This window comes from Dendrobates tinctorius, unplaced genomic scaffold (genome assembly GCF_039654945.1).
Source record: "Dendrobates tinctorius isolate UK_male_01 unplaced genomic scaffold, ASM3965494v1 ptg000011l, whole genome shotgun sequence".
NCBI classification, from domain to species: Eukaryota; Metazoa; Chordata; class Amphibia; order Anura; family Dendrobatidae; genus Dendrobates; species Dendrobates tinctorius.
Genome location: NW_027361679.1, coordinates 111,356,879 through 111,380,992, shown reverse-complemented (window position 1 = coordinate 111,380,992; position 24,114 = coordinate 111,356,879). Strand labels below are relative to the sequence as shown.

The 24,114-nt window shown below is 43.0% G+C and overlaps 1 long non-coding RNA gene across 1 annotated transcript in view; it reads right to left on the bottom strand.

Annotated features, from left to right (window-relative positions):
* LOC141100274 (uncharacterized) overlaps positions 1–24,114 on the bottom strand; it is a 71,496-nt gene that overhangs the window by 41,452 nt on the left and 5,930 nt on the right. The gene's annotated exons all lie outside the window — the stretch shown is intronic.

Here is a 24,114-nt window from a genome sequence, read left to right as displayed (position 1 = left end):
ATGCTTTTAAATCCTGTACAAAAGATAACATTTTCCATTAGTAGTTAAATAACAAACTGTGCTATACTTACCATTCTCGCCGGTTCCAGCGCTGAGTCTACTGTTAGGTCTCCGCTGCTGGTCCTGGGGTCTGTTGTTGTCTGCAGCACTGACATCACGTTGACAGCACTGTAGACAATTGAGTTCAACAGCTCTGTGTCATGATCCATGTGGGATCATGTCAGATAAAAACACAGGTAACCTTTTTTTTTCCTCTAAGCTTTGTGCTTAGAGATAGTTTTTCCCCCGGTGGCCAGTATGGTCATTGCACTTGTGTTTTTAGAGATAGTTTTCCCCCCCGGTGGTGGTTAGTGTAATTGCATGGAAATCACTAACAGGTGCGTTTACTCAATAAAGGTGTGTCAGTTGTGCTCACTCACATTGGTGATAATATTGTTGGTCTTGTCCAACCAGCCTGGGTGAAGGACGGAGCTGGAGGAGAGTCCAGGACAGCTCAGTCAGAGTCCTGGAGTGGCAGCTATGGTGTCAGCGAGGAGTTCGTGTAAAGCATGGTGGAGTGGCAGCTATGGTGTCAGTGAAGAATTCTTGCAAAGCTTGGTGGAGTGGCAGCTATGGTGTACAGCTGCACTCAGTTTGCTGGACTCTGTTACTGGAAAGCTGCACTCAGGTGCTGGACTCGGTTGCTGGACTCGGTGGCTGAGAGCTGCGCCCAGGGGTTGGACACAGTGGGAGTGTCCTGTTGTATTAGTTACCGGCCTGCTGGCCATGTCACACAGGACGGGGCACGTGACACTCTGCTGATGTACAGAGGCATGTAAAACTTTGAGCACACCTGGTTAAAATGACTGTTATTGGTAACTGTTGAGCAAGTTGAAGATGAAATGATCTCTAAAAGGTCTGAAGTTAAAGATGACACATTTCCTTTGTATTTTAGGCACACAAAAGAAAACCATACATATATGCATTATGAATAAAAAACTGGAGTCTATGCATTATGGTAGATCGGCTCACTCGGCATAAAACAAGGTGAAAGTACAAAGGAAACATGGCCCTCTGGGCAATACAGCGAAACAAAACAGTAGCACAAAGCACAGCCCTTGTATTGGGGGGGGGGGGAAATCAGCACGCTCAGGGTTAGCAAGACCTATGATTCAGGCACAAGCAAAAACACTTCTTGTGAGTGTTCCTCTTCAAATACTGAACACTGCTTCTTTTGGAGGCCAGCTACTTAAACCACAGACCACAACTTGGGGTGGAGATAAGGTTCGCATCCTCCCACCTGCTCTATGGATGTCCACATAAAAGCCAGTCCATTATGCAAAATAGCTTAACCACTCAACACACTTAGTACACAGGAGGAAAAACTCAGGGTTTTATATTACTGACGCCATTAACCCCTTCGCACCCGAGCCTGTTTTTGCCTTCGTGACCGGGCCAATTTTTTCAATTCTGACCAGTGTCACTTTATGAGGTCATAACTCTAGAACGCTTCAACGGATCCTACTGATTCTGACATTGTTTTCTCATGACATATTGTACTTCATGATGGTGGTAAAAATTTTTAGATATGATCTGCACTTATTTGTTAAAAAAAAATCAAAATTTGGCAAAAATTTAGAAAATTTTGCAATTTTCAAACTTTTAATTTTTATGCCCTTAAATCAGAGAGTGATATCGCACAAAATAGTTAATAAATAACATTTCCCACATGTCTACTTTACATCTGCACAATTTTGGAAACATTATTTTTTTTTTTTTAGGAAGTTAAGGGTTAAAAGTTGACCAGCGATTTCTCATTTTTACAACAAAATTTGCAACACCATTTTTTTTAGGGACCACCTCACATTTGAAGCGAGTTTGGGGGGTCAATATGACAGAAAATACCCAAAATTGACACCATTCTAAAAACTGCACCTCTCAATGTACTCAAAACCACATTCAAGAAGTTTATTAACCCTTCAGGTGCTTTACATGAATGAATGGAATATGGAAGGAAAAAATAAACATTTAACTTTTTTTCACAAACATTTTACTTCAAAACCATTTTTTTTTATTTTCACAAGTGTAAAAAGAGAAAATGAACCACTAAATTTTTTGTGCAATTTCTCCCGAATACGCCAATACCCTGTATGTGGGGCTAAACCACTGTTTGAGCACACGGCAGAGCTCAGAACGGAAGGAGTGCCGTTTGACTTTTTCAATGCAGAATTGGCTGGAATTGAGATCGGATGCCATGTCGCATTTGGAGAGCCCCTGATGTACCTAAACAGTGGAAACCCCCCACAAGTGACCCCATTTTGGAAATTAGACCCCCCCAGGGACTTATCTAGATGTGTGGTGAGCACTTTGAACCCCCAAGTGTTTCACTAAAGTTTATAATGTAGAGCCATGAAAATAAAAAAAAAAATCATTTTTTTTCCACAAAAATGATCTTTTAGCCCCCAATTTTTATTTTCACAAGGGTAACGGGAGAAATTGGACCCTAAGAGTTGTTGTCCAATTTGTCCTGAGTCCTGAGTCCGCTGGTACCCCATATGTGGGAGAAAACTACTGTTTGGGCACACGGTGGGGCTCGGAAGGGAAGTAGTGACGTTCTGAAATGCAGACTTTGATGGAATGGTCTGCGGGCGTCATATTGCATTTACAGAGCCCCTAATGTACCTAAACAGTGGAAACCCCCAATTCTAATTCCAACCCTAACCCCAACACACCCCTAACCCTAATCTCAGCCCTAACCATAACCCTAACCACAAACCTAACACCAACACACCCATAACCTTAATCCCAGCCCTAGCCCTAGCCCTAACCCTAGCCCTAGCGGCCCCGTCTCACTAAGCAATCTCGGTAGCGAGATCGCTGCCGAGTCACAACTTTTGTGACATAACAGCGATCTCACCAGCGAGATCGCCATGTGTGACAGCGATCAGCGAGCGGCCCCCCTGCCGGTATCGCTGATCGCTGGAAGAAATCTCTGGACATTTCTTTGGTCGCTGGTCTCCCGCTGGCCAGCACGCATCGCTGCGTGTGACACGCGGGAGACCAGCGATCAGGTGTAAAAAATAATAAAAAAATTAAAAAATATAGTTATTCTCACCTTCCGATGTCCCGTTCAGCCATCCTTCCTCTCTCCACGCTCCGGTCCCAGTGATCCTTTGCACGAATGACCGCGAGACTTTGTTATCCCGCGAGACCGTGACATCTCGCGGTCATTCGTGCAAAGGATCACTGGGACCGGAGCGTGGAGAGAGGCAGGATGGCTGAACGGGATGTCGGAAGGTGAGAATAACTATATTTTTTATTTTGATTCTATTTTTTACAGTGATGGCCAGCGATGCCGGGCGCTCGGCATTGCTGTGCTGATCGCTGGTGAAGCTGTCTGTGTGACAGCTCACCAGCGATCACATAGCGACTTACTAGCGATCCTGACACCTTGATATCGGTGTCGGGATCGCTGGTAAGTCGCTTAGTGTGACGGGGCCTTAACCCTAGCCCCTGCATTTTTTTTTTTTTCACTTTTTTTTTTATTTTTGTCACAAGATCGCTGCACTGCGATCTGACTCATAGTAACGCCACTTCACCTCTGATCATCTGTCAGTGTGAGATCAGAGGAGAAGCAGCGTTACTATGTGACAAGATCGCTGCCTGGCACATAATAACGCCACTTCTCCTCTGATCTCACAATGACAGATGATCAGAGGTGAAGCAGCGTTACTGTGTGACAAGATCGCTGCCTGGCACAGCTGTGCCAGGCAGCGATCAGCTGTGCCAGGCAGCGATCTAGTCACACAATAACGCTGCTTCACCTCTGATCAGCTGTCAGTGAGATCAGAGGGAGAAGCCGCGTTACAATGAGGGAGATCGCCGGGAAACAAGCAGCTTTCCCAGCGATAGCTCCCATTGGCTGCTGTGACGCTGACGTCATCGGGACCTGAACCAATCAGGTCTCGATGACGTCGGGGGTCCCAGCATGCATTGCGCACCGGGATCCCCGCGTTGGAAGGTATGTGGGGGTCCCGGGGGGCACAAAACCGCCGACAGTAGATAAACGTCGGCGCTGCACAAAGCCCAGCAAGCGCCAACGTTTATCTACTGTGGGCGGTCGTGAAGAGGTTAAGCATAGTGAAACATAGCTGTCCTCAGGCATTTTAGCAATAACCAGCTCATTCGCATTTCAGGGATCTCCCTGGGCAACCCAGGTCTGCACCGGCCTAGGAAGGGAGTGCATGAATCTGTCCCTATGATATGACCAGTAGTACTTTTACTGACATAGTCACTCCTGCGCATGCTTTATTTCAGTTTTTAATTTGGCATACTCCTACGCATCCTGTAGTGTCAAATCATAATAGGTCTTCTGGGGCTTTCCAATTAGATAGTGGGCCAGCACCTCTGCCCACTGCTCTGGCGGTAGCTTCTCATGCTCTGCTACCCGCTCTAACACAAAAATGCTTCCACATCATCTCCTGGGGCAATTTTTTGCATAGCTTGTCTTACTGGCTTCCGGATGTATGTGTCTTCTCCTGGACTTGGGGGAGGGGCTGCAGGCCTTCAAAGAAACCACCTCTATGAGCAAGTCAATCTCCTGCTGTTGCTGCGGTTTGATTTTGTTGTATAAGCAGCTTACATGCCTCCTTTTGCTGCATCTGTTGCTGCTGCAATTGCTGCTGGTGCTACTGCTGCTGTGCTTTAACTAGAAGCTTAAGCAGGTCCTCCATTTTGCCTGACGTTGTATGCTCGCTTGTGGCCGCCTTCATACAAGACATGCAGTACCTCTTGTAGCCATCACACATGTTCACTGGAACAATGCCCGCACATCTAACACCACCTGTGGTAGATCGGCTCACTCAGCTGTATGCAGAGGTAGACACGAGAGCACTGCGGCTTTAAAAATGTGCTTGGTTTATTCAGATGCGGCATAAACCAAGGTGTAGCACAAAATAAAAACGGCCCTCTAAGCAAAACAGCAAAACAAAACAGTAGCACAAAGTACAGTCCTTGTATTAGCGAGGATCAGCCCGTTCAGGGTTAGCAAGACCCAAAGTTTAGGCCTAAACAAAACACTTTTCTGGGGTATTCCTCTCCAGACACTGAACACTGCTGCCTTTGAAGGCCAGCTACTTAAGTCACATACCACACCCTGCTCTATGGATGGGCCCATTATGCAAATTAGCTTAACCCCTCATCGCACTTAGTGTGCTGGAGGAAAAACTCTGGGGTTTATATCACTGAAGCCATTAAGCGTAGTAAAACATACCTCTCCTCCAGCACTTTATCAGTGACTTTGTCACAACAAGTATACATGTACTGTATACACAAACACACAGTATTTTCATCTTTTTCATTTTAAAAATTACAAGAAAAAGGGCAGAAGCAAAAGTTTGGGCATCCTGCATGGTTAGTAAATGCTTTTTGTAGCCAACCAAGAGTCTTTCAGTTCTTATTTGAGGGATTTTAATCAATTCTTCCTTGGAAAATTCTTCCAGTTCTGTGAGATTCCTGGGTCGTCTTGCATGCACTGCTATTTTGAGGTATAGCCACAGATTTTCAATGATGTCCAGATCAGGGGACTGTGAAGGCCAAGGTAAAACCTTCAGCTTGTACCTTTTGATGTAGTCTATTGCAGATTTTGATGTGTGTTTAGAATCCTTATCTATTTGTATAAGCCAGCCTCTTTTCAACTTCAGCTTTTTTACAGATGGTGTTATGCTTGCACCAAGAATTGAAATTTCATTGCATCCATTCTTCTCTCTAACCGTGAAATGTTCCCTGTGCCATTGGCTGCAACACAACTGTAAAGAATGATCCACCTCCATGCTTAATGGTTGGTGAGATGTTCTTTTTCTGAAATTTTTTGCCCTTTTTTCTCCACACATAACTTTGATCATTGAGGCCAAAGAATTCTATTTTAACCTCATCGGTCCACAGGACTTGTTTACAAAATGCATCAGGCTTGATTAGATGTTCTTTTACATACTCCTGACACTGAATTTTATGATGAGGACGAAGGAGATATTTTCTTCTGATGACTCATCCATGAAGGCCATATTTGTGCAGGTGTCTTTGAAGAGTAGAACAATGTACCACAACTCGAGAGTCTGCTAAATCTTTCAGAAGGTCTTTTGCAGTCAAGCGGGGGTTCTGAGTTGCCGCTCTAGCAATCCTATGAGCAGCTCTCACTGAAATTTTGCTTGGTCTCCCAGACTATATCTTGACTTCCACTGTTCCTGTTAACTGCCATTTCTTAATTATATTTTGAACTGAGGAAAGGGCACCTTGAAAATGCGTTGCTATCTTCTTATAGCATTCTCCTGCTTTGTGGGATTCCACCATCTACATTTTCAGAGTGATAGACAGCTGTTTAGCTGCTTGGAAGAACCCATGAATCCTACAGGAAATATGGAGTATTAGGCCTCATAATATTCAATAAGAGCGATGATCTATTTCATTTTAAAATTACTAATTTTATTGTTACACATTGATAACTTAACAAGACAAACAATATAATATGATGGGTAATGGTGAATGACAAGGGTAGGTGACACCCGCAATTATTGTAGCATACTATGTCCAATAGTTTAACCCCTTCCTGACATCCGACGTACTATCCCGTCCACGGTACCCGGGCCCGTATGACCGTGGACGGGATAGTACGTCTACCGCGATCAGCGGCGCCCAAGTGGTGAGCGCCGCTGATCGCGGCCGGGTGTCAGCTGATTATCACAGCTGACACCCGGCACTATGTCAGGGGCGGTCACGGACCGCCCCCGACACGTTAACCCCTTGCACACCGCGATCAAACATGATCGCGGTGTACCGGGAGTTAAAGGGAAGCATCGGCAGGGAGAGGGCTCCCTCCGTGCTTCCCTGAGCCCCCCACGGCAGCGCAATGTGCAGCGCTGCTGCGGGGGGCTCCTATCCTCCAGGCCCCCGAATCCAAGATGGCGACGGGGGCCTTCGGGGACCTGAGCCTGCAAAGCGCAGGCAAGAGGAAGTCTGCTTCAATGCCTGTGACAGATTGCTGATCTGTCACAGTGATCTGTGATGTGACAGATCAGCGATCTGTCACAGGACAGTGATGTCCCACCTGGGACTATGTAATAAAGTAAAAAAAAAAAAAAAAAAAAAATAAAAAAAAAAAAATCGCCAAATAAATTAGTAAAAAAAAAAAAAAAAATCCCCAATAAATTCATTTTTTGAAAATAATAAAAAAAAAAAAAAACAATAAAAGTACACATATTAGGTATCGCCGCGTCCGTAATGAGCCGCCCTATAAAACTGTCCCATTAGTTAACCCTTTTAGCGAACCCCTTAAAAAATAAAAAACGAAGCAAAAAATAATGATTTATTATCATACCGCCAAACAAAAAGTGTAATATCGCGCGATCAAAAAGACGCATATAAATATCCATGGTATCGCTGAAAACGTCATCTTGTCCCGCAAAAAACGAGCTGCCACACAGCATCATCAGCGAAAAAATAAAAAAAGTTATAGCTCACAGAATAAAGCGATGCAAAAATAATTATTTTTTATATAAAATAGTTTTCATTGCATAAAACCGACAAAAACATAAAAAAAACTACCTAAATGAGGTATCGCTGTAACCGTACTGACCCGAAGAATAAAACCGCTTTATCAATTTTACCGCACGCGGAACGGTGTAAACGCACCCCCCCAAAAGAAATTCATGAAACGCTGGTTTTTGTTCATTCTGCGTCCCAAAAATAGGAATAAAAAGCGATCAAAAAATGTCACGTGCCCGAAAATGGTACCAATAAAAACGTCAACTCGTCCCGCAAAAAATAAGACCTCACATGACTCAGTGGGTCAAAATACGGAAAAATTATAGCTCTCAAAATGTGGTGATGCAAAAACTATTTTACAATAAAAAGCGTCTTTTAGCGTGTGACAGCCGCCAAACATAAAAACCGCCATAAATAGTAAACCAAACCCCCCGTTATCACCTCCTTAGTTAGGGAAAAATAATAAAACTAAAAAAAAAAGTATCTATCTCCATTTTCCCGTTAGGGTAAGGCTGTGTGCACACGCTGCGGATTAGGTGCGGATTCATCCGCGCGGATTTTGTAAAATCCGCAGGTCAAAAGACCTGCGGTTTTACCTGCAGATTGCTCTGCGGTTTTGTCCTGCGGTTTTTCATCTCCTCATTAGAGGAGATGGCAAACCGCAGGAGAATCCGCAGAAAGAATTAACATGTCAATTCTTTCTGCGGATTGAAAACCGCAGATAATCCGCGCGGAAAATTCCGCACTGTCTGCACTGCGGTTTTTGATTCCCATAGGGAATCATGGTACTGGGGTCCGCAGCAGCCAAAACCACTGCGGAACTGCAGCAAAATCCGCAGCGTGTGCACACAGCCTTAGGGTTAGGGCTAGGGTTAGGGCTATAATTGGGGGTTTCCACTGTTTGGGCACATCAGGGGCTCTCCAAATGCAACATGGCGTCTGATCTCAATTCCAGCCAATTCTGAGTTGAAAAAGTCAAATGGTGCTCCTTCCCTTCCAAGCTCTGCCATGCGCCCAAACAGTGTTTTACCCCCACATGTAGGGTATCAGCCTACTCAGGACAAATTGCAAAACAATTTTTGGGGTCCAATTTCTCCTGTTACTCTTAGGAAAATAAAAAATTGGGGGCAAAAATATCATTTTTGTGGAAAAAAATGATTTTTTTATTTTCACGTCCGAGTGTTATAAACTTCTGTGAAGCACTGGGGGGTTCAAAGTGCTCACCACACATCTAGATAAGTTCCTTGGGGGGTCTAGTTTACAAAATGGTGTCATTTGTGGGGGGTTTCCACTGTTTAGGTACATTAGGGGCTCTCCAAAGGCAACATGACACCCGCAGACCATTCCATCAAAGTCTGCATTCCAAAACGTCATTACTTCCCTTCCGAGCTCCGACGTGTGCCCATACAGTAGTTTTCTCCCACATATGGGGTATCAGCATACTCAGGACAAATTGGACAACAACTTTTGGGGTCCAATTTCTCCTGGTACCCTTTGGAAAATAAAAAAATGGTGACTAAAAGATCATGTTTGTGGAAAAAATACGAATTATTTATTTTCACGCCCGGGCATTATAAACTTCTGTGAAGCACTGGGGGGGTCAAAGTGCTCACCACACATCTAGATAAGTTCCTTAGGGGGTCTAGTTTCCAAAATGGTGTCATTTGTGGGGGGGTTTCCACTGTTTTGGTACATCAGGAGTTTTCCAAACGCGACATGGTGTCCGATCTCAATTCCAGCCAAAAACGTCAAATGGCGCTGCTTCCCTTAAGAGCTCTGCCATGCGCCCAAATAGTGGTTTACCCCCACATGTGGGGTATCAGCGTACTCAGGACAAATTGCACAATAACTTTTAGGGTCCTGTTACCCTTGGAAAAATAAGAATTGAGGGTGAAAAGATCATTTTTGTGGAAAATATATGATTTTTTAATTGTATGGCTGTATGTTATAAACTTCTGTGAAGCCCATGGGGGTTCAAAGTTCTCACCACACAACTAGATAAGTTCCTTAGGGGGTCTAGTTTCCAAAATGGTGTCATTTGTGGGGGGTTTCCACTGTTTTGGTACATCACGAGTTTTCCAAACGCGACATGGTGTCCGATCTCAATTCCAGCCAAAAACGTCAAATGGCATTGCTTCCCTTCCGAGCTCTGCCATGCGCCCAAATAGTGGTTTACCCCCACATGTGGGGTATCAGCGTACTCAGGACAAATTGCACAATAACTTTTAGGGTCCTGTTACCCTTGGGAAAATAAAAATTGGGGTGAAAAGATCATTTTTGTGGAAAAAATATGATTTTTTAATTGTACCGCTGTACGTTATAAACTTATGTAAAGCCCTTGTGGGTTCAAAGTTCTCACCACATATCTAGATAAGTTCCTTGGGGGGGTCTAGTTTCCAAAATGGGGTCACTTGTAGGGGGTTTCCACTGTTTAGGTACATCAGGGACTCTCCAAACGTGACATGGCGTCCGATCTGAATTCCAGCCAATTTTGCATTGAAAAGTCAAACGGCGCTCCTTCCATTCTGAGCTCTGCCATGCGCCGAAACAGTCGTTCCCCCCCACAAATCAGGTATCAGCGTACTCAGGACAAATTGCACAATAACTTTTGCAGTCCAATTTCTCCTGTTACCCTTGGTAAAATAAAAAAAATTGAACCTGAAGTATTTTTTTTGTGAAAAAAAGTTAGATGTTCATTTCTTTTTAAATATTCAAAAAAATTCCTGTGACGCACCTAATGTGTTAATAAACTTCTTGAATGTGGTTTTGAGCACCTTAAGGGGTGCAGTTTTTAGAATGGTGTCACTTTTGGGTATTTTCTATCATATAGACCCCTCAAAGTGGCTTCAAATGTGATGTGGTCCTAAAAATAAAATGGTGTTGTAAAAATGAGAAATCGCTGGTCAACTTTTAACCCTTATAACTTCCTAACAAAAAAAAATTTTGGTTGCAAAATTGTGCTGATGTAAAGTAAACATGTGGGAAATGTTAGTTATCAAGTTTTTTGTGTGCCGTATCTCTGTGATTTAAGGGCATAAAAATTCAAAGTTGGAAAATTGCGAAATTTTCAAAATTTTTGCCAAATTTCCAATTTTTTCACAAATAAACGCAAGTTATTTGAATGAAATTTTACCACTAACATGAAGTACAATATGTCACGAGAAAACAATGTCAGAATCACCGGGATCAATGGAAGCGTTCCAGAGTTATGACCTCATAAAGGTACAGTGGTCAGAATTGTAAAAATTGGCCCGGTCATGATCGTGCAAACCACCCTTGGGGGTGAAGGGGTTAAGGCTCAAAAAAGGTCCGTGGCACTGCATGTCTTAGAAATATTATTGCAATATGGGGGGTTGGGAGTAGAGCAAACTGTTCACATCAGTACGTACCAAGATATGCCAAAAAGTGACTAATTTCTACATGCAGTAGTGAGCCACAGGTGCTCCCATATACATCATCCATAAGTGCAATCATGCAGTGCACATACAGGGCCCAATCACAAAAAATGCCTACACAGATATAAAGTGCCGAGAATAGTGCTAACCCATGTGGGATAGTTGCTGGTGAACGCCACACTGTGCGGTGCCTGGAAGAAATCCCTGCCTCCAGTCTTCATTGTAAAATAGTTACCCCCTCCCATCAGCCTCAGTTAAGGCCCCAGAATCTTGTGCCCTGTGCTCCCTTAGAAATACAGTGAGGAAAAAAAATTAGTCAGCCACCAATTGTGCAAGTTCTCCCACTTAAAAAGATGAATATGCAAATAACCACCTGGACCTGTTGAAGCGTCTGTGTAGCGAAACGGCTGTTGTCCGTCTTTTTCCCCGCATGCCTCATGTTATCTGCCCGCCCTTTATTGTGTGACCTTTAATGGTTGAATAAAGAAACACTGCACTGCAAATCTGGGTGAGTGCCGCATCTTTTTCCTTCTTTTACAAATTTAGCATGTTTTTTCTGATGCTGAGCACCGTTATTCCCAGCAGTGTTTTACACACTGTGTGCCTGTGATTGATCCTCGACTTGTTGCTGGTGGATTAGAACTTTGGTGCCGTTCATCTGGGCTTTCTTTGAGTTAAGTCTTCACAAGGTTGGCGCACATTGCTGGTGGTATGTTGGCCCATTCCTCCATGCAGATATCCTCTAGAGCAGTGATGTTTGGGCCTGTTGCTGGGCAACACAGACTTTCAAATCCCTCCAAAGGTTTTCTATGGGGTTGAGATCTGGAGACTGGCTAGGTCACTCCAGAACCTTCATATGATTCTTATGAAGCCACTCCTTTGTTGCCCTGGTGGTGTGCTTAGGATCATTATCATGCTGAAAGACCCATCCACGTTTCATCTTCAATGCCCTTGCTAATGGAAGGAGGTTTGCACTCAAAATCTCACTATACATGGCCCCATTCATTCTTTCATGTGCACTAATAAGTCGTCCTGGTCCATTTGCAGAGAAACAACCCCAAAGCATGATGTTGCCACCCCCATGCTTCACAGTAGGTATGGTGTTCTTTGGATACAATTCAGCATTCTGTCTCCTACAAATACGACGAGTTTTGTTTCTACCAAACAGTTCTACTTTGGTTTCATCAGACCATATAACATTCTCCCAATACTCTTCTGGATAATCCAAATGCTCTCTAGCAAACTTCAGACGGGACTGGATATGTACTGGCTTAAGCAGGGAGACACATCTGGCACTGCAGGATCTGAGTACCTGGCGTCGTAGTGTGTTACTGATGGTAGCCTTTGTTACGGTGGTCCCAGCTCTATGCAGGTCATTCACTAGGTCACCCCGTGTGGTTCTGGGATTTTTGCTCACCGTTCTTTTAATCGTTTTGACCCCACGGGGTGAGTTCTTGCGTGGAGCCCCAGATCGAGGTCTTGTATGTCTTCCATTTTCTTATTATTGATCCCACAGTTAATTTCATCACACCAAGCTTTTTGCCCATTGCAAATTCAGTCTTCCCAGCCTGGTGCAGGGCTACAATTTTGTTTCTGGTGTCCTTCGACAGCTCTTTGGTCTTCACTATAGTGGGGTTTGGAGTGTGACTGTTTGAGGTTGTGGACAGGTGTCTTTTATACTGATAACAAGTTCAAACAGGTGCCATTACTACAGGTAATGAGTGGAGAACAGAGGAGCCTCTTAAAGAAGAAGTTACAGGTCTGTGAGAGCCAGAAATCTTGCATGTTTTTAGGTGACCAAATACATATTTTCCACCATAATTTGCAAAATAAATCTTGCCAAATCAGACAAGGTGAATTTCTGCATTTGTTTTCTCATTTTGACTCTCATAGTTGTGGTCTACCTATGATGTCAATTACAGGCCTCTCTCATCTTTTTAAGTGGGAGAAATTGCACAATTGGTGGCTGGCTAAATACTTTTTTCCCTCACTGTACATACTTGATGCTCCGTTGTGGACACTGCTGTCTGGGATCTTCTGTGCAGGCGCCGGCAACCTCTGCTCCAGTGACCTCCGATGTGTGAGCCGATAAGGTGCTCTTCCCATTTCCTCCCTTCATAGTCATCATCATGTACACATCGTTCCTAGCGATGACTGTGCAGGGAGGAAGTTGGGAGAGCATGTTATTGGAGTGCACACCGGAGGTCACAGTGACTCGTCGACACCTGCTAAGAAGATTCCTGAATGCAATGCCCATAGAAGGGAGGATGAGGTATGTATTGTTGAGGGAGTGCAGGGCGCAGGCCCAAGATTCAGACGGTGATGGGACGGGGTAGTATTATAATGAAGACAGGAGGCACGGATTTCTTCCAGGCATTTCAAGCCACGGAGCCTGGAAGAAATCATTAACATAACGAAAGAATATAACATATCTCAGCAACAAGACCATTATTATGAGGCTTACAGGTAGGACTAGTGTAAGATTTTTTATTACCTGTATTCCCATAGTAATAGGTCATATACGTCCCAGGGGGAGACAGATTCCCTTTAACTTTTTTAGATCCTATTGGGCTCTCTTCAGACCTTTAATTTCTAGACAGCAGAAAGCTGCTCACCTTTTTCTTGCTCTAACTACTCATCTGAAGTGATGCAGTAATATATCACCAGGCTGCAGCTTTCAAAGCAGGTCTCCTAATTACAGCTCTCTGTTCTCCCTGTCTGGATCTGTGTGCCTGTTCACATGCCCTGTTATTTCTATGTGTAAATACAATGATAACAGCTCCAGAAGAAACCACCAATGGCTGAATTTGTTAGGCTGGGTTCACACGTAGCAGAACTCCCGCAGAAGTTACCGCGAGAATTCCGGAATTCCATTCCACGGGAGAATCGCATTTTAAATTCCCACGGAAAAACTGGCATTTTGCAAGCGTAATTAGCTTGCAGAATGCTAGCGTTTTCCAAGTGATCTATAGCATCACTTGGAAAACTGATTGACAGGTTAGTCACACTCGTCAAACAGTGTTTGACGAGTGTGACCAACTTTTTACTACTGAGGCTACCTATGCGGCATCAGTAGCAAAAAGATCTAATGTTAAAAATAATAAAAAATGGTGTTATTCTCACCTTCCGATGTCTCGCGCAGTGTCCCTGACCTCCGCAATTCTCTGGCAGGTCCCGTTCCCAGTGATGCTTTGCGGCAATGACCTTTGATGACGCCGCGGTCTCGCGAGGCTGCTACATTATCGCGAGATAGCGACGTCAGCAAAGGTCATTATCGCAATGCATTACTGGGAACGGGAGCTGCAGGCAGCATCGCTGAAGCCAGGGGACGCTGCGAGAGACATCGGAAGGTGAGAATAACCCAATTTTTTTTTATTTTAATTCTTTTTTTTACAGGGATATGGTACCCACAGCCTGGAGGACAGTCTCCTCTCCTCCGGACTGTGGGTACCATCCGCAAATGTTCTGTTTACTTTTCGTATGGTGGGCACAGCCACATGCGGAAAGTAATGAGAACAATGCATTCCTATGTGGGCCGCGATTTCGCAAAATAATAAGCATGCTGCGTATTTTTCCGCGATGCGATTCCGCCGTGGGAAAATACGCCTCATTAGCACAGCATTGTGGAATCCCATAGGAATGCATGGGATTCTGTTTTTTTGCGTTTTCGCGGCAAAATCGCGCGTTAGAAACCGCCGCGAAAAAAACGCGACGTGTGAACGCAACCTTATAGTAGTTGCAACTTGATGCTGAAGAACAGGAGTGAAAACTTCTTCGGGTCTTTGCTATATTTCAAAATGAATGTGGCCTTCAAAACTTATGGCCACAAAATGGTTGATTTTATTCAAGCCTCTAAAGCTTCAGTATAGTCTCGTATTGTGTATGTGAATGGCTTCAACTCCATAATAAGTTAAAGGAGTGACAGCATCCGCTTAGTATACATCAATCAGCCATAACATGAAAAGAGTAACTAAATTTTACTTTTTTTTTTTTTTAAATAATTGAGTAAAACATGTAAAGTTAAAAAGGTTGGTCCCTCTCAGACTTTTCCTCTCCATTATTCCTGCTCAATCCCACTCCAAGATTGTAATGCTTTTACACTTATGTGTTTCCTCGGTTTTCTGGAGTGCTGTCGCGTGAACTGAACTTCCCTGTTGTGAATCTGGATGGGCTTACATCACATCAACCAGTCACATCGGACTCTAGCTTTCTGCAGTTACAGACCCACTCCATCAATGGAATGTCCTCAATTTCAGGTGTATGAGGTGGCATACAGCTCACGTCTACATCGCATATACAGACCAGACAGCAGCCGCTTCTTGTGAACATGCAGTCTGACAGGCAAAGAAGGATATAGGAGACTGGGTCAATACTTTAACCCCTTTACCCCCAAGGGTCGGTTGCACGTTAATGACCGGGCCAATTTTTACAATTCTGACCACTGTCCCTTTATGAGGTCATAACTCTGAAACGCTTCCATGGATTCCGGTGATTCTGACATTGTTTTCTCGTGACATATTGTACTTCATGTTAGTGGTAACATTTTTGATATGACTTGCGATTATTTGTGAAAAAAAATGGAAATTTTGAGTAAATTTTGAAAGTTTCTAAAATTTTCCAACTTTGAATTTTCTTGCCCTTAAAACAGAGAAATATGTCACACAAAATAGTTAATAAATAATATTTTCCACATGTTTACTTTACATCAGCACAATTTTGGAACCAACATTTTTTTTTGTTAGGAAGTTATAAGGCTAAGTGCAGACGTACTTTTTTGTCCTGAATCCGCAGGTCAAATGACCTGCATTTTTCCTGCGGATTTCTTCCTTTTTTCTTACGGTTTTTGTGCGGTTTTCCCCTGCGGATTTCCCCCTGCGGATTTGGAGAATGGAGCAGGTGAAAAACCGCACAAAAGAAGTGACATGCTGCATATTTTGAACCACAAGAAAACCGCGCGGAAAGATCCGCAGCGTCTGCACAGCGTTTTTTTTTTTCTATTGACTAACATGCTACTGTACATCACAATGCGGATATGCAGCATTTCTGCGTGGTAAAATCCGCTGCGGATCTGCTGGATAGCTGCATCGTGTGCACATGGCCTTAGGGTTCAAAGTTGACCTGCGATTTCTCATTTTGAGGGGTATATATGATAGAAAATACCCAAAAGTGACACCATTCTAAAAACCGCACCCCTCAAGGTGCTCAAAACCACATTCAAGAAGTTTATTAACCATTCAGGTGCTTCACAAGAATTTGGAATGTTTAAAAAAAAAAAAATATGAACATTTTACTTTTTTTCACAAAGAATTTAATTCAGATACAATTTGTTTTATTTTACCAAGGGTAACAGGAGAATTTGGACTCCAAAAGTTGTACAATTTGTCCGGAGTACGTCGATACCCCATATATGCAGGTAAACCACTGTTTGGGCGCACGGCAGAGCTCGGAAGGGAAGGAGCGCCATTTGACTTTTTCAGGGCAAAATTGGCTGGAATTGAGATCTGACGCCATGTCGCGTTTGTAGAGCCCCTCATGTGCCTAAACAGTGTAAAACCCCCACAAGTGACACCATTTTGGAAAGTAGACCACCCAAGGAACTTATCTAAATGTGTAGTGAGCACTTTGAACCCCCAAGTGCTTCACAGAAGTTTATAATGTAGAGCAGTAAAAACAATAAATCTTATTTTTAACACAAAAATGATATTTTCACCCCCAATTTTTTATTTTCCCAAGGATAACAGGAGAAATTGGACCACAAAAGTTGTTGTGCAATTTGTCCTGAGTAGGCTGATACCTCATATCTGGGGGTAAACCACTGTTTGGGTGCATGGCAGAGCTCGGAAGGGAAGGAGGACCATTTGACAACGCATAATTGGTTGGAACTGAAATCAGACGCCATGTGGCGTTTGGAGAGCCCCTGATGTGCCTAAAAAGTGGAATCCCCCAATTCTAACTCCAACCCTAACCCCAACACACCCCTAACCCTAATCCCAACAGTAACCATATCCCTAACCACAAACCTAACCCTAACACACTCCTAACCCTAATCCCAACCCTAACCCTAACTTTAGCCCAAAAACCTAACTTTAGCCCCAACCCTAAACCTAACTTTAGCCCCAACCCTATCCTTAACCCTAATGGGAAAATGGAAATAAACACATTTTTTTATTTTATTATTTTTCCCTAACTATGGGGGTGATAAAGGTGGATTTGATTTACTATTTATAGCGACTTTTTATAGCGGGTTTTTATGTCTGGCAGCTATCAAACTTTAAAAGACGCTTGTTATTGCAAAAAAAATAGTTTTTGCATCACCACATTTTGAGAGCTATAATTTCTCCATATTTTGTCTCACAGAGTCATGTGAGGGCTTGTTTTTTTGCGGGACGAGTTGGCGTTTTTATTGGTACCATTTTCAGGCACATGATATTTTTTGATTGCTTTCTATTATGATTGGGTCACCAAGGAGGAAAGCAAGACCAAGCTAAGCCACAGAAAACCAGAGAGGTTGATAACTAAGTGAATTGCAGACCCCTGATCCTATCCACACAACCAGCAGTAGCCGTGGAGCATACCTACGATGATCCTAGACACCTCGGCACAGCCGGAGAACTAACTAAGCCTAAAGCAAGAAAGGGGAAATCTAAACTGCCCCAGAGCAGACCCCAAAGGAATAGATAGCCCCCAAACATTTATTGTCGGTGAGACAAGATGAAAGCACAAACGCAGATAGGAAAATGGACTGAGCAAACGATGGGGCCCACACTACTTAGACAGGACAGCAAAGGAAAGACTATATCTGCAATCACGCAAAAACCCTGCAAAAAATACCCAATACGTCTGATAGAAAAATACTGAAGTCACTAGACTTCGCCCACTATATCAGCAATCTGGTATATTCTGAAAGCAGCGCAAAAAGAGGCCAATCTAATATAGTTGTGGCCAAAAGTATTGACACCCCTGCAATTTTGTCAGGTAATAGTTTCTTCCTGAAAATGATTGCAAACACAAATTCTTTGGTATTATCTTCATTTAAATTTGTCTTAAATGAAAAAACACAAAAGAGAATGACGCAAAAAGCAAAACATTGATCATTTCACACAAAACTCCAAAAATGGGCCAGACAAAAGTATTGGCACCCTCAGCCTAATACTTGGTTGCACAACCTTTAGCCAAAATAACTGCGACCAACCGCTTCCGGTAACCATCAATGAGTTTCTTACAATGCCCTGCTGGAATTTTAGACCATTCTTCTTTGGCAAACTGCTCCAGGTCCCTGATATTAGAAGGGTGCCTTCGCCAAACTGCCATTTTTAGATCTCTCCACAGGTGTTCTATGGGATTCAGGTCTGGACTCATTGCTGGCCACCTTAGAAGTCTCCAGTACGTTCTCTCAAACCATTTTCTAGTGCTTTTTGAAGTGTGTTTTGGATCATTGTCCTGCTGGAAGACCCATGACCTCTGAGGGAGACCCAACTTTCTCACACTGGGCAATACATTACTGAAAAATTTGTTGGTAGTCTTCAGACTTCATAATGCCATGCACACGGTCAAGCAATCCAGTGCCAAAGGCAGCAAAGCAACCCCAAAACATCAGGGAACCTCCGCCATGTTTGACTGTAGGGACCGTGTTTTTTTTCTTTGAATGCCTCTTTTTCTCCTGTAAACTCTATGCTGATGCCTTTGCCCAAAAAGCTCTACTTTTGTCTCATCTGACCAGAGAACATTCTTCCAAAACGTTTTAGGTTTTTTCAGGTAAGTTTTGGCAAACTCCAGCCTGGCTTTATGTCTCGGGGTAAGAAGTGGGGTCTTCCTGGGTCTCCTACCATACAGTCCCTTTTCATTCAGACGCCGTCGGATAGTATGGGTTGACACTGTTGTACCCTCGGACTGCAGGGCAGCTTGAACTTGTTTGGATGTTAGTCGAGGTTCTTTATCCAACATCTGCACAATCTTGCGTTGAAATCTCTTGTCAATTTTTCTTTTCCATCCTCATCTAGGGAGGTTAGCCACAGTGCCATGGGCTTTAAACTTCTTGATGACACTGCGCTCGGTAGACACAGGAACATTCAGGTCTTTGGAGATGGACTTGTAGCCTTGAGATTGCTCATGCATTATTTGGTTTCTCAAGTCCTCAGACAGTTCTTTGGTCTTCTTTCTTTTCTCCATGCTCAATGTGGTACACACAAGGACACAGGACAGAGGTTGAGTCAACTTTAATCCATGTCAACTGGCTGCAAGTGTGATTTAGTTATTGCCAACACCTGTTAGGTGCCACAGGTAAGTTACAGGTGCTGTTAATTACACAAATTAGAGAAGCATCACATGATTTTTCGAACAGTGCCAATACTTTTGTCCACCCTCTTTTTTTATGTTTGGTGTGGAATTATATCCAATTTGCCTTTAGGACAATTCTTTTTGTGTTTTTCATTTAAGACAAATTAAATGAAGATAATAATACCAAAGAATTTGTGTTTGCAATCATTTTCAGGAAGAAACTGAGTATTATCTGACAAAATTGTAGGGGTGTCAATACTTTTGGCCACAACTGTAAGGGACAAAAACAAACTGGCACAAGCAGTAACATATGGATGGTGATTCAGCACAGCCCCAGCCGGAGCTGGCTGACCACACAAAACTGAAATAGACAAAACCAGATCAAATCTGAACAATAGCAAAAGAACACTTAGCTGAGCATGCAGGGACTGAGCTGGAAACTAAGACCTCAGGAGGCAGGAAAAATCACCAGTAGGGATAGAGGGAGTCGGCTGTCTTAAATTTGATAGACAAAATAATTATTTTTGCATTGCTTTATTCTGAAAGCTATAACTTTTTTTATTTTTTTGCTGATGGATCTGTATGGTGGTTTGCGTTTTACGCCACAAGATGATGTTTTCAGCGGTACCATGTTTATTTATATCCGTCTTTTTGATTGCATTTTATTCCACTTTTTGCTTGGCGGTATGATAAAGAATTCCAAGTATGTGTACTTTCATTCTTTATATTTTTTTTTTCATTCAAATATTTATAGATACAATCTTTTGATTTTTTATTATTTTTGATTTGTTTTATTTTTACAATTATTGAAAAAATGCTTTTTTACCTTTTTTTAAACGATTTTACTTAGTTTAACTATGGGACTATCATTTTTTGCAGGCTGATCACTACTACAGCATGGGGATGCAGCAGCATCCCCATGCTGTAGAAACCGTCAGCCCTGCACTGACAGAGAAACTTGCTGATCATGCACTGTCCATTATCAGTATGTTTCCTAGATCTGGTGACCCAGATGTCATCATCATGACATCAGGTCACTATGGCAATGATTGGGACCCTGCATCACGCCGTGACGTCTCCGATCCAAAGGCAGAGGGACTGTCAGCCCTCTGCCAGCTCCTGAAAGGCTGTAATCTCATTTGATCGCAGCATTTCGGGGGGTTAAAGTGCCGGGAAAGGTGCGTGACCACTCCTGGCACTTAGTGCCGGGTGTCAGCTGTCAGAATCAGCTGACACCTGGCGGCAATTACCCACGCACCACATGTGTGCGCGGCGAATGCGTAGACGTAATAATCCGTCCCGGGTTAAGTAGACCCAGGTCACATGGATGGATTATTATGTCTAATGCCAGAAAGGAGTTAAAACCGTCAGTTATACCACACAAAATAGTTAATAAACAATATTTACCTTATGTTTACTTTAGCATCATTCCTGAAAATTTTTTTTTTTTTTTGTTAGGATGTTAGGAGAGGTAAAACTTTCCACTGCAACTTTTAATTACTTAATCTAGGGGTGTGGTGAACATATTGACTTCAAAGATGCTTTCATAGAATTTTATACCATTGAGCCATGAAAATAAAATAAAAAAAAAAAAAAAAACAAAAAAAAAACCAAAACATTGACAGACCTGAATGGGTCTTGTTTTGCGTGGGTTGAGTTGGATCTCTTTTCACATTTATCCTGCCCTCTTTGCTGAGCACTTACGGGTTTCAGTCTAAAACTATGTCAGAAAACTACAGCTGCCGTCAAAAGGATGCATGCGCCGCCAAACGCATACTGTGCACGGCCTGCGCCCCCAGTGATAAAGATAGGGGATGCAGGACGCATGCAGCGTCATGCGTCCATAGGCGGAGCTACCGGCGGAGGGGTGGCAGGGGGCGGGGCTTAGCGGAGGCCGTGCGCAGCCCGACGCTGCGGCCGTAAAAGCTAATGTGAAACTAGCCTTACCCTTTATTTGTTTTGTTTTTTTTCCGTTAAATCAGAAAGGCTCTGTTTTGTTTTGTGATCCCTGCCTTGGTGTATGCTGACTCCAATAAACCAGCAGATGTTTCACCACCAAGGTGTTCCGGTGTATACCTGAGGAAGCAGCTAAGTGTGTCAACCCCTCACAATAAATAATGCAAAACTTGTACCCACATATTACCAATGAATACAGTCCGCATGCAAAACACAAACCAGGACTATAAAAGATAATTTATTTATTTTCATGTACATCCTTCATTGTAGTGTGCATGATACAATGTACAAGGTGCCCTGGAGGTATCCATATTGGGGAAACCATGCAAAAACTACAAACAAGGATGAGTCTACACAGACACAATCAGGAATGAACTGGACACGTCTGTGGGAAAACATTTCTCTGCACCTGGACACTGTATGACAGATTTAAAAGTCTTAAAGGGAATGTCACCCCTTTTTTGAGGTATCATATACTGTAATGATATCATTCAATTGTGTGTCACATAAGGATTCTCTTAGTACTTTTGCTTCCCCTGACCCCGAACCTTTCATGCATAAATACCTTTTTATATCGGTTCAGATGTATGTCAACTGCCGCTGTCCGGTCCGCTGGGCGGGGCTTATTCACCTGCTCCCCCCTCCCTGTCTTGCTCTATGCATTTCTTCTTGTGTAGAGCAAGACGGGGGGGCAGTTGAATAAGCCCCGCCCAGCGGACCGGACAGCGGCAGTTGACATACATCTGAACCGATATAAAAAGGTATTTATGCATGAAAGGTGCGGGGTCAGGGGGAAGCAAAAGTACTAAGAGAATCCTTATGTGACACACAATTGAATGATATCATTATATGATATCTCAAAAAAGGGGTGACAGATTCCCTTTAACCCCTTCACCCCCAAGGGTGGTTTGCACGTTCATGACCGGGCCAATTTTTAGAATTCTGACCACTGTACCTTTATGAGGTCATAACTCTGGAACGCTTCCATGGATCCCAGTGATTCTGACATTGTTTTCTCGTGACATATTGTACTTCATGTTAGTGGTAAAATTTCATTTAAATAACTTGCGTTTATTTGTGAGAAAAACGGAAATTTGGCGAAAATTTTGAAAATTTCGCAATTTTCCAACTTTGAATTTTTATGCCCTTAAATCACAGATACGGCACACAAAAAACTTGATAACTAACATTTCCCACATGTTTACTTTACATCAGCACAATTTTGGAACCAAAATTTTTTTTTGTTAGGAAGTTATAAGGGTTAAAAGTTGACCAGCGATTTCTCATTTTTACAACACCATTTTATTTTTAGGACCACATCACATTTGAAACCACTTTGAGGGGTCTATATGATAGAAAATACCCAAAAGTGACACCATTCTAAAAACTGAACCCCTTAAGGTGCTCAAAACCACATTCAAGAAGTTTATTAACCCTTTAGGTGCGTCACAGGAATTTTTTTGAATATTTAAAAAAAAAAAAAAATGAACATCTAACTTTTTTTAATAAAAAAAATACAGGAGAAATTGGACTGCAAAAGTTATCGTGCAATTTGTCCTGAGTACGCAGATACCTGATATGTGGGGGGGAACCACTGTTTCGGTGCATGGCAGAGCTCAGAATGGAAGGAGCGCCTTTGACTTTTTCAATGCAAAATTGGCTGGAATTCAGATTGGACGCCATGTCACGTTTGGAGAGTCCCTGATGTACCTAAACAGTGGAAACCCCCTACAAGTGACCCCATTTTGGAAACTAGACCCCCCAAGGAACTTATCTAGATATGTGGTGAGAACTTTGAACCCACAAGGGCTTTACAGAAGTTTATAACGTACAGCGGTACAATTAAAAAAAATCATATTTTTTCCACAAAATGATCTTTTCACCCCAATTTTTATTTTCCCAAGGGTAACAGGACCCTAAAAGTTATTGTGCAATTTGTCCTGAGTACGATGATACCCCACATGTGGTGGTAAACCACTATTTGGGCGCATGGCAGAGCTCGGAAGGGAAGCAGCGCCATTTCACGTTTTTGGCTGGAATTGAGATCGGACACCATGTCGCGTTTGGAAAACCCCTGATGTACCAAAACAGTGGAAACCCCCCACAAATGACACCATTTTGGAAACTAGACCCCCTAAGGAACTTATCTAGATGTGTGGTGAGCACTTTGACCCCCCCAGTGCTTCACAGAAGTTTATAATGCCCGGGCGTGAAAATAAAAAATTCGTATTTTTTCCACAAACATGATCTTTTAGTCACCATTTTTTTATTTTCCCAAGGGTACCAGGAGAAATTGGACCCCAAAAGTTGTTGTCCAATTTGGCCTGAGTATGCTGATACCCCATATGTGGGAGAAAACTACTGTATGGACACACGTCGGGGCTCGGAAGGGAAGTAGTGACGTTTTGGAATGCAGACTTTGATGGAATGGTCTGCGGGTGTCATGTTGCCTTTGGAGAGCCCCTAATGTACCTAAACAGTGGAAACCCCCCACAAATGACCCCATTTTGAAAACTAGACCCACTAAGGAACTTATCTAGATGTGAGGTGAGCACTTTGAACCCCCAAGGGCTTCACAGAAGTTTATAATGCCAGGGCATGAAAATAAAAAAATCGTATTTTTTCCAGAAACATGATCAATTAGTCCCCAATTTTTTCATTTTCCCAAGGGTAACAGGAGAAATTGGACCCCCAAAAGTTGTTGTCCAATTTGGCCTGAGTACGCTGACACCCCATATGTGGGAGAAAACTACTGTATGGACACACGTCGGGGCTCGGAAGGGAAGCAGTGACGTTTTGGAATGCAGACTTTGATGGAATGGTCTGCGGGTGTCATGTGCGTTTGGAGAGCCCCTGATGTACCTATACTATTGAAACTCCCCACAAGTGACCCCATTTTGGACACTAGACCCCCCACGGAACTTATCTATATGTGTGGTGAGCACTTTGAACCCCCAAGTGCTTCACA